Raw genomic sequence first — 10611 nt, forward strand, 5'->3', positions numbered from 1 at the left:
ATCAAGAACTGACCTTTGTGGACTGCATCACATGGCTTCACTTCTTTGATTGGTTTGGTTGGGTTTAGTCAATGGGTAAAAAGTCAAAGGGCAAGAGGGAAGAGATGCTAGGGTAAATCTACACTTCTTCCCTGCCTATCAGGGACTGAGTCCCACTTAAATAACAACTCACCCCAATAGCTCTAGCACTCACTGGTCAATAGCATCATTTCCCACCCTTGTCCTTTCAGGCTTGGGTTGGTAACAGCTTCCCACTCTTGCTAGTCTCTGGGTCCCTCAACATCTTTTTTTTCATTTCTGTAGCACTTGCCACACCTCAGTAAATAAGCCCTTCATGAAATTCTCTTCTAAATGCCAGAAGAGTATACCTTTTGTTTTCTAAAGATTGACAAGTATATAAAAATATTTCATCATTAAATAAAAGTAAAATAAATAAAATGGCAAATAAATAAGAAATAAAATAGCATGTTACTTAATTTTTCATAAGACAAAGCTAAAAAGTTTAGTTTATATATGTTTTAAATGTAGGAAAAAAAAACTCCCAGTAAGTGCTATCAACCAATCAAACTATATTATCAATCATAAGGAGGAAATAATTAGTCCTATTAGTTTTCTTGATAGTGTTCATATCTGTCTTTCAAAAAAGAAATACTCATCCAGTACCTCTCCATTAAATAACTACTGAAATAAAATATTTTGTATTGTATTGGTTTGTGTATACTGTACTAAAAATAATAACAGATTATTTTGCAAATTATATTGGAATGGATAGACTTGGCTTTAATAATGCTACAATTATTACTTTTTTATTTTTATTTTTTCTAAGTTTTTATTTAAATTCTGGCTAGTTAACATACAGTGAAATATTAATTTCAAGTGTAGAACTTAGTGATTCATCACTTACATACAGCGCCTGGTGCTCATCACAAGTGCCCCCCTAATACCCATTGCCCATCCAACCTATCCCCCTTCCCAACTCCCCTTCAGTAACCATCAGTTTGCTCTCTATTAGTTAAAAATCTGTGTTTTGCTTTACCCCTCTTCCCTCCCATGTTCATTTGTTTTGTTTCTTAAATTCTGCATATGAGTGAAATCATATGCTATTTGTCTTTGTCTTTCTCTGACTGACTTATTTTGCTTAGCATAATACTCCCTAGCTCCATCCACATTATTGAAAATGGCAAGATTTCATTCTTTTTCATGGCTGAGTAATATTCTAATATATATGTATTCCATTCCAATATATATTATATATAATTGTATATAATACACACACACAAATATATAATGGTATATATACACACACACAACACCACATCTTCTTTATCCATTCATTGGTCAGTGGACATTTGGCCTCTTTCTATAATTTCACTATTATTGATAATGCTGCTATAAACATTGGGGTGCATGTATTTATTCGAATCAGTATTTTTATGTCCTTTGGGTAAATACTTAGTAATTCAATTGCTGATTTTATGGTAGTTTCATTTTTAGCTTTTTGAGGAGCCTCCATATTGTTTTCCCCAATGACTAAGGAAACCAGTTTGCATTCCCACCACCAGTGCAAGAGACTTCCCTTTTCATCACATCCTTGTCAGCCCCTATTGTTTCTTGTGTTATTGATTTTAGCATCCTGACAGGTGTGAGGTAATGTCTCATGGTGGTTTTGACTTGTATTTCCCTGATGATGAGTGATGTCGAGCATCTTTTCATGAATCTGCTAGCCATCTGTATGTGTTCTTTGGAAAAATGTTTATTTGTGTCTTCTGCCCATTTCTTAACTAGGCTATTTATTTGGGGGGTATTGAAGTTGATACGTCTTTATGGATTTTGAATAATAACCTTTTATCAGATATGTCATTTGCAAATATCTTCTCCCATTTACCAGGTTGCCTTTTAGTTTTGTTAATTGTTTCCTTGACTGTGCAGGAGCTTTTTATTTGGATGAAGTCCCAATAGTTCATTTTTGCTTTTGTTTCCTTTCCCTCAAGAGACATATCTAGTAAGAAGTTGCTACGGCTGATGTCACAGAGCTGCTACCTATGTTCTTCTCTAGGATTTTGATAGTTTCCTGTCTCACATTTATGTCTTTTATCCATTTTGAATTTATTTTTGTGCGTGGTGTGAGAAAGTGGTCCAGTTTTTATTTTTTGCATGTTACTGTCCAGTTTTCCCAACACCATTTGTTGAAAAGACTATCTTTTTCTCACCAAATATTCTTTCCTGCTTTGTTAAAGATTGACCATATAGTTGTGGGTTTATTTCTGGATTCTCTATTCCGTTCCACTGATCTCTGTGTCTATTTTTGTGCCAGTATCATACTGTCTTGTTCACTACAGCTTTGTAATATGACTTAAAGTCTGGAATTGTGATGCCCCCAGCTTTGCTTTTCTTTTTCAAGATTGCTTTAGCTATTGGGGGTCTGGTGATTCCATACAAATTTTAGGATTGTTTGTTCTAGTTCTGTGAAAAATGCTGTTGGTATTTTGATAGGAATTGCATTAAATGTATAGATTGCTTTGGGTGGTATAGACATTTTAATAATATTGGTTCTTCCCATCAACGAGCATGGAGTGTCTTTCCATTTCTTTGCATCCTCTTCATTTCTTTCATCAGTGTTTTATAGTTTTCAGAGTACAGATCTTTTACTTCTTTGGTTAGATTTATTGCAGGTATCTTATGAATGTTATAAAGAGAGACTTTTTTTTTTTTTTTTTGCAAAGAGAGACTTTTTAAAGCAGCAAGAAAGAAAAAAGAAGACAGTTACATACAAGGGAAGTCCATAAGGCTGTCATCTGATATTCAGCAGAAAATTTGCAGAAGGGAGTGGCATGATATATTCAAAGTGCTAAAAGGAAAAGCCTGCAACCAAGAATACTTTGTCTAGCAAGGGTATCATTCAGAATAGGAGAGATGAAGAATTTCCCAGACAGGGCAGCCCTGGTGGCGCAGCGGTTTAGCGCCGCCTGCAGCCCAGGGTGTGATCCTGGAGATCCAAGGATCGATCCAAGGATCGAGTCCCACATCGGGCTCCTTGCGTGGAGCCTGCTTCTCCCTCTGCCTGTGTCTCTGCCTCTGTGTGTGTGTGTCTCTCATGAATAAATAAAATCTTAAAAAAAAAAAGAAAAGAATTTCCCAGACAGATAAAAGTTAAAGGAGTTCATCACCAGTAAACCAACTTTATAATAAACACTAAAGAGGATTCTTTGAATGGAAAAAAAGCCATAATCAGGAGTAAGAAAATTATGAAAGGAAAAAAATATAGCAAATAAATACAAACATAATAAATGTAGTAGATTGATCACTTATAAAAACAGTACAGAAGTTAAAGCACAAAAGTAGGAAAATCAATTATATCTATAAAAATCAGACAAATGATCCCCAAAATTAAAGGATGTAAAGTATGACGCCATATATATATAAAACATGGGCAGGGGGAGCAGTAAAAATGTAATGCTTTTAGAATGGATTCAAACTTAAATGACCATCAACTTAATATAGACTGCTATTCACATACAGTGTTAAATACGAACTAAATGGTAGCCACAAATAAAAAACCTGTAATAAACATGCTAAATATTAGGAGAAAAGAATCCAAACATAGTACAAGAAAAATCCATCAAACCACAAGGAAAGAGAGCAAAAGAAGAACTATAAAAACAACCATAAAGCAAGTAACAAAATGACAATAAGTACATGCCTATCAGTAATTATTTTAAATATATATGAACCCAATGCTCCAGTCAAAATACATGGAGTCTATATAACATGCTACTATATTTCAGTGGATCAACAAGAAATTAATAGAGGAATTTTTTTAAATTCCTGGTAAAAAAATGAAAATGAAATAGTTAAATATCCTTGAGACACAGCAATAGCACTTCTAAGAGGGAAGGTTATAGCAATGCAAGCTCACCTCAAGAAACAAGAAAAACCTCAAATAAACAATCTTATTCTACACCTAAAGGAAGAAACAAGAAGAACAAACAAAACCCAAAGTTAGTAGAAGGGAGGAAATTATGAAGATCAAAGGGAAAATGAATGAAATAGAGACCAAACAAAACAGAAAAGATCAGTGAAACCAAGAGCTGGTTCTTGGAAAAGTTCAACAAAAGTGACTGTTTAACCAGACTCATCAAGAAAAAAAGAGCAATGACATAAATAAATAAAATTAGAAATGAAAGAATAGTACACTGATGCCACAAAAATGAAGGATTATAAGAGACCATTATGAAAAATTATATGCCAACAAATTGGACAACCTAGAAGAAATGGATAAATTCCCAGAATCATACAATTTTATAGGAATTAATAAAAAGAAATAGAGAATTTGAGCAGATTACTAGTAACAAAATTAAATCAGTATTCAAAAAATTCCCAACAAGCAAAACTCCAGTATCAGATGACTTCACAAGAAAATTCTACCAAACATTTAAGAAGAGTTAATCCCTATTCTTCTCAAATTATTCCCAAAATCATAATAGGAAAGAAATCTTCCCAAATTCATTCTATAAGGGCAGCATTACCCTGATACCAAAACTAGATAAAGATGCTACAAAAAAAGAAAATGAAAGGCCAATATCCCTAATCAACATAGATGTAAAATCTTCAACAAAATATTAGCAAACAGAATTTACTAATATAATTAAAATGCTCATTCACCATGATCAACTGGGATTTATTCCAGGGATGCAAAAATGGTTCAATATCCACATCAATTGATGTGGTACACCACATTAACAAAATGAAGGATAGAAACCATTTGAACTTAATAAGTGCAGAAAAAGCATTTGACAAAATTCAACATCTGTTCATGACAACACTCTAAACAAAGTAGATGTGGAGGAAACCTACCTCAACATAACCAATGCCCTATATGAAAAACCCACAGCTGATATCATACTCAATGATAAAAAAAAAAAAAAACCTGAGAGCTTTTTCTCTAAGATCAGGAGCAGAACAAGGATGTCCACTCTCATCACTGTTATTCAACATAGTGCTGGAAGTCCTAGCCACAACAATCAGATGAGGAAGATAAATAAAAAGGATCCAAATTGGTAATAAAGTAGTAAAAATGTCACTATTTGCAGATGACCTGATACTATATAGAAAAAACCTCTAAGATACCACTGGAAAAAACTATTAGAACTAATAAATGAATTCAGTACATTTGCAGGATACAAAATTAATACAGCAAAATCTGTTGCAGTTCTATACACTAATAATGAAGTAGCATAAAGAGAAATTAAGAAAACAATCTCATTGACAATTGCATCAAAAGGAATAAAATACCAAGAAATGAATTTAATCAAGAAGATTAAGAACTGGAAACTATAAGCATTGACAAAAGCAATTGGAGATGACACAAGCAAATGGAAAGACATACCATGCTCATGGATAGAATTAATATTGTCAAAATGCCCATGGTACCCAAAACAATCTACAGATCCAGTGCAACCCCTATTATCAAAATACTAATAATATTTTTCACAGAACTAGAACAAATTATCTTGGAATTTGTATGGAAGTACAAAAGACCTTGAAAAGCCAATGGAATCTTGAAATATAACAAGAAATCTGGAGGTATCACAATCCCAGATGTCAAGCTATATTATAAAGCCTTAGTGATCAAAACAGTATGGTGCTGGCACAACAAAGACATAGATCAATGGAACAGAATAGAGAGCCCAGAAATAAACCCATCCTCATATGTCAATTAATCTACTACAAAGGAGGCAAGAGTATAGACAGTCTCTTTAACAAATGGTGCTGGGAAAACTGAACAGCTACATGCAGAGCTATAAAACTGGACCATTTTTTATACCATACACAAACATTAACTCAAAATAAATGAAAGCCCTAAATGTAAGACCTGAAATCATAAAACTCCTAGAATAAAACATGGCCAATAATCTTGTAGGCCTCAACCTTAGCAACATGTTTCTGGATATGTCTCCTTAGAGAAGTGAAAGTAAGGAAAAAAAACTAAAAAAGTGGGACTACGTCAAACTAAAAGGCTTTTGCACAGTAAGGAAAACCACCAGCAAAAGGAAAAGTCATGCTTACTGACTGGGAGAAGATATTTGCAAATAATTTATCTGATGATAGGGTAGTGTCCAAAATATATAATCAAATCATACATCTAAAACCAATCAAATAACAACAACAAATAATTCAATTTAAAAATGGGCAGAAGAACCCCAATGTTATAGCAGCAATGTCCACAATAGCCAAACTGTGGAAGGAGCCTCAGTGTCCATTGAAAGATGAATGGATAAAGAAGATGTGGTCTATGTATACAATGGAATATTACTCAGCCATTAGAAACGACAAATACCCACCATTTGCTTCGATGTGGATGGAACTGGAGGGTATTATGCTGAGTGAAGTAAGTCAATCAGAGAAGGACAATCATTATATGGTCTCATTCATTTGGGGAATATAAGAAATAGTGAAAGGGGATGAAGGGGAAAGGAGAGAAAATGAGTGAAAATATCAGTGAGGGTGACAGAACATGGGAGACTCCTAACTCTAGGAAACGAACAAGGGGTGGAAGGGGAGGTGGGCGAGGGGATGGGGTGACTGGGTGACGGGCACTGAGAGGGGCAATGACGGGATGAGCACTGGGTGTTAAAGCTATATGTTGGCAAATTAAACTCCAATAAAAAAATAAATTAAAACAATTTTTTTTAATGGGCAGAAGATGTGAACAGACATTTCTCCAAAGGACATGCAGGTGGCCAGCAGACACATGAAAAGATGCTCAGCATCACTCATCCTCAGGGAAATAGAAGTCAAAACTACAATGAGATATATTCACCTCCTGTGCAAGAAGACAGAAAGAGGTTCCGGGTGCAGGAGGCAGAACCAAGGAAGGAGGAGGCAGCACCAGGCTTATTCTGGGCAGTGAAACTCTTCCTATGACACCATCGTGGTGGATGAACATGTTATGCTTTTGTCAAACTCACTGAACTACATGACACAAGTGTGAAACCGACCCAAAACCATGAACACTAGCTGATAATGATGAGTCAATACTGATCCATCGAGTGTAAGGGATGTAGCTCTCTAATGCAAGATGATGTCCTAACGTCTGAGGAAGTAAAGTGGTAGATGGCAACACTCTGTACTTCCCACTCAATTTCCCTTTAAACCTAAAACTGCTGTTATGAACAGTCTCCTGACAAAGAAAGGGAGAGACACCTCTCACATTGGCCTCTGCCTCCCTCCTCCCTCAGCCCCAACGGGGCAGACCCTCTCCTGCATGCCTGGGGCCCCTGCAGGACACCCCCGTGGCCTCAGCCAGAGCTTCTCTCATGTCTTCTGCAGACGGGATTCTGGGGACGAGACCCTCACAGTCCAGGGATGGGTCAGGAGGCTCTGAACCTGGGTCTCTCCTAGAGACAGGAGGACAGGGAGATGTGACTGAACCAAAAGAGAGGTGGCAAATTCAGGTGGAGAGGTCCCAGCCCTGTGCAGAGGCCACTCCTGAAGATGACTCAGTGAACTGAGACTGTCCCCAGGGACACTTGGAGAAGGATGCATTGAGGATGGCAGGGCTGCATAAGGAAGGAGGGTGGGTCACTGTGTCACTCCCAGAGCAGTGGATCTCCCCCTCTAGGGACACTTGGATTAAATATAGAATACAGGCTGCTCCCAGTTCCAGGATTGTCTTGTGTATTGCTACACCTAGAAATCCAGGCTCTTGGTTGTTACCTCTGGGGACACCCTGCCATCCAGAGCACCAGCTCCTGGGCATCTACCAACGACAAGGACAGACGGAGCCTCAGACGGGGAGATCCGGGACTTTTGTAGCAGGACCAGGCTTCTGTGAATGGTGGAAATGAGCCTCACCCAGGGACAGGTTCCCCAAGCCTGACACATGAGCCGAGGAAGGGAATGGCCTGGCCCTGCCATGGGCCCCCAGGAGTACCATAGGGCCAGCTGGGCTGAGAGAGCCTCGAGCTACAGGCTGCAGCCAGCCATGCATATCCCGCATGCACACAAAGTAAAGTGAGCAGAGCCAAGGCAGGCAGCGGGCTCTTCTAGCACCAGGGTCCCCTCCCCCGCCCGGCTGATGTCAGCCCTGGTTGCTTGGTGCTGGTTTGTGTTGAGGACAAACTCTCCTCAGGGTTCCAAATGACCACTTGTGGCCCACAGGACCCTGGTGACCAGGGGCACAGCTGTGAGTCCCTTGGCAGACATGGAGGGCCAGCTGGCGGCCCCCGAAATGCCCCCACAGCTGGTCCTGGAGCAGCTGTGGGCTGCCCTGCTGGAGATGTACGAAAGCATGGCCTATGTGCCAGGAATCTCTGAGTTTCTCTGGGACATCCTGGTTTGCACCATGGTGGTGGTGTTCCTAGTAACAAGTCAGCACAGTTTAAGGAGAGTAATAGGACAGCTTGGGAGGCAGTGTGCTCAGGTCAGAGTGACTGGGAAAGGCGTGGAGGGGAGGAGACCAGCGACCCAAGCCCCTGAAGCCCTCACATCACCTGTGGGGGTGGCCGGTCCTCCCACATTAGAAATCCTCCCTCTGGCCGCCCCGAATGGAAATCCCAGCCGGTCTTCAGTGGAGCACACAACACAACTGCTTACAGAAGGCTGGTCAAGCCGGCCTGCTAACCTTTCCCAGGTGAATGACAGACATCCCACCTCTGGAGCACCACAGGACCCTGGAAGACCCCCAGGGAGGAAAACAGGTGGCTCCAAGGTCAGCCCCGATGGGCAGGGACGTCCAGACTCACTAATGCAAGACCTGGCCAGCCACAGGTGCAGAATGCAGGCAGAGGTGGAGAAAGCCAGGCCGCAGCTCCTGAGTCCAGAAGGGCAGCAGGCCGCCAGTGAGGACAGGGGCCAAGTCCTCCCCCTGGGCCAGACCATGCTGAAGATGCTGCACCTGCTGGAGCTCATCAGACATCACATGGACGGCGGGGGAACAGTGGGGAGCAGGGAGGTGGAGACCCAGGTGGGTCCCATGCATCTGTCAGCTGTCCTTCCCCTGGGCACCCCTGCCGATGGCGACTGCCAAGGGTCCCTGCACGGCCCCGATGCACAGAAAGAAGAGCTGTCCAGGGAACTGATGCAGGAAAATCAGAGGATCGGAGGGCTCACGGGACAGATAACATATCTCCAAGCCGAGGAAGTGTCCATGCTCATGGAAAATGCCCAGCTGGAAAGTGAAATTCAGAAGCTCCAGGTGAAGCTCCAGAGGCAGCCTGAGATGAGTGAGGAACACATTCACCGACTGGAGAGAAAGTGGGCTGAGGAGGAAAAGCAGTGCGTGGAAATGGAGAGGCAACTTCCCAAGGTGCACAAGAGACTGACCATCACCTGTCAGATCCGCAACCTCTACAAGAAGATGGCCGAGGACCTGTGCAGAGAACTGCAGAGAACCACCTTCTCCCATGAGCAGGAGGACCTCCTGTGGCAGAGGAGGGCTTGGGAGAGCCAGCGGGCCGCTCTGTCAGCGGAGAGAGAGCTCCACGAGCTGAGGAGACAAAGCCACCAGCTCAGGCAGAGGCTTGCCCACATCTCCAGGGCCAGGGTCCAGCCTGTCCCATGGGGACCTCGTGCACCTGCTGCTGCTCCTGCAGCCCCCAGACGCCCACGAGGGCTCCAGGGCCCCCTGCGTCCCCAGGTGCCCCAGCAGAGAGCAGGGGAGCGCCTGCAGGTCTGACCCGGCTTCCCAGCAACTGGGCCCTGGACGCCCACCTCCAGGACACAACAGCTCCCGTGCTCCCCCTACCCCAAGCCATGCCTAGTGCTCTTTTAGGTTAGCTCAACCCAGTTATTTATTAGGGAATGCTATACAGCTTTTAGTGCCATTTTCTAGAGCACATGAGTGTGACATGGTATTTCTCAACAAATGTTTGGTAAACACAGGTCTTGAGTGTGTTATTTCCAGATCGTGTGACTCCTAGAGCTGCACAACCTAAGTATTGTGCGTAAGTTCTGACACAAAGACCGTATTTCTGTGACCATCCATGACATCTGATCTGGATGGGGACATTGGCAACAAATCCCAAATTGTTCTGTTCTTACAAAAATTTTTTTTATTATTTTATTTATTTATTCATGAGAGACACAGAGAGAGAGGCAGAGACACAGGCAGAGGAGAAGCAGGCTCCTTGCGGGGAGTTGGATGCAGGACTCGATCCCAGGACCCCAGGATCATGTCCTGAGCCAAAGGCAGATGCTCAACCACAGAGCCACCTAGGCATCCCTATTCTTACGAATCTTTATACATAAACATTCCTACCTAAATTTTGATATTTTAAAAGAGAATGCAAAAAAAGATACGCAAGAAAACCACTCCATCCCAGCTTCATGCTGTGATTGGTTTAGTGTTTCCATTCACAGATTAGTTTAGGGTAGTTGACTGTGTGCAAGCATTTGTTTCTTACCTTGAATACTTTGACACCGTGTTGTCTTAAGAAATAGAGGTTTTTGTGTGTGTAACCAAACCTGAACTTAATGCAGCCAAACATTTTTCCCTAATGACAAACACATGCACACACAACGAAGACACAGGGCACTGTTGCCGTTATGTCAGTAGCTGAGAAATAGGGAAAAGTAAAGAGAGCAATCAGTCTTGAAAAGACCTTAGAGGGA

The sequence above is a fragment of the Canis lupus genome, chromosome 1, assembly GCF_003254725.2.
Source record: "Canis lupus dingo isolate Sandy chromosome 1, ASM325472v2, whole genome shotgun sequence".
In the NCBI taxonomy this organism is placed as follows: domain Eukaryota; kingdom Metazoa; phylum Chordata; class Mammalia; order Carnivora; family Canidae; genus Canis; species Canis lupus.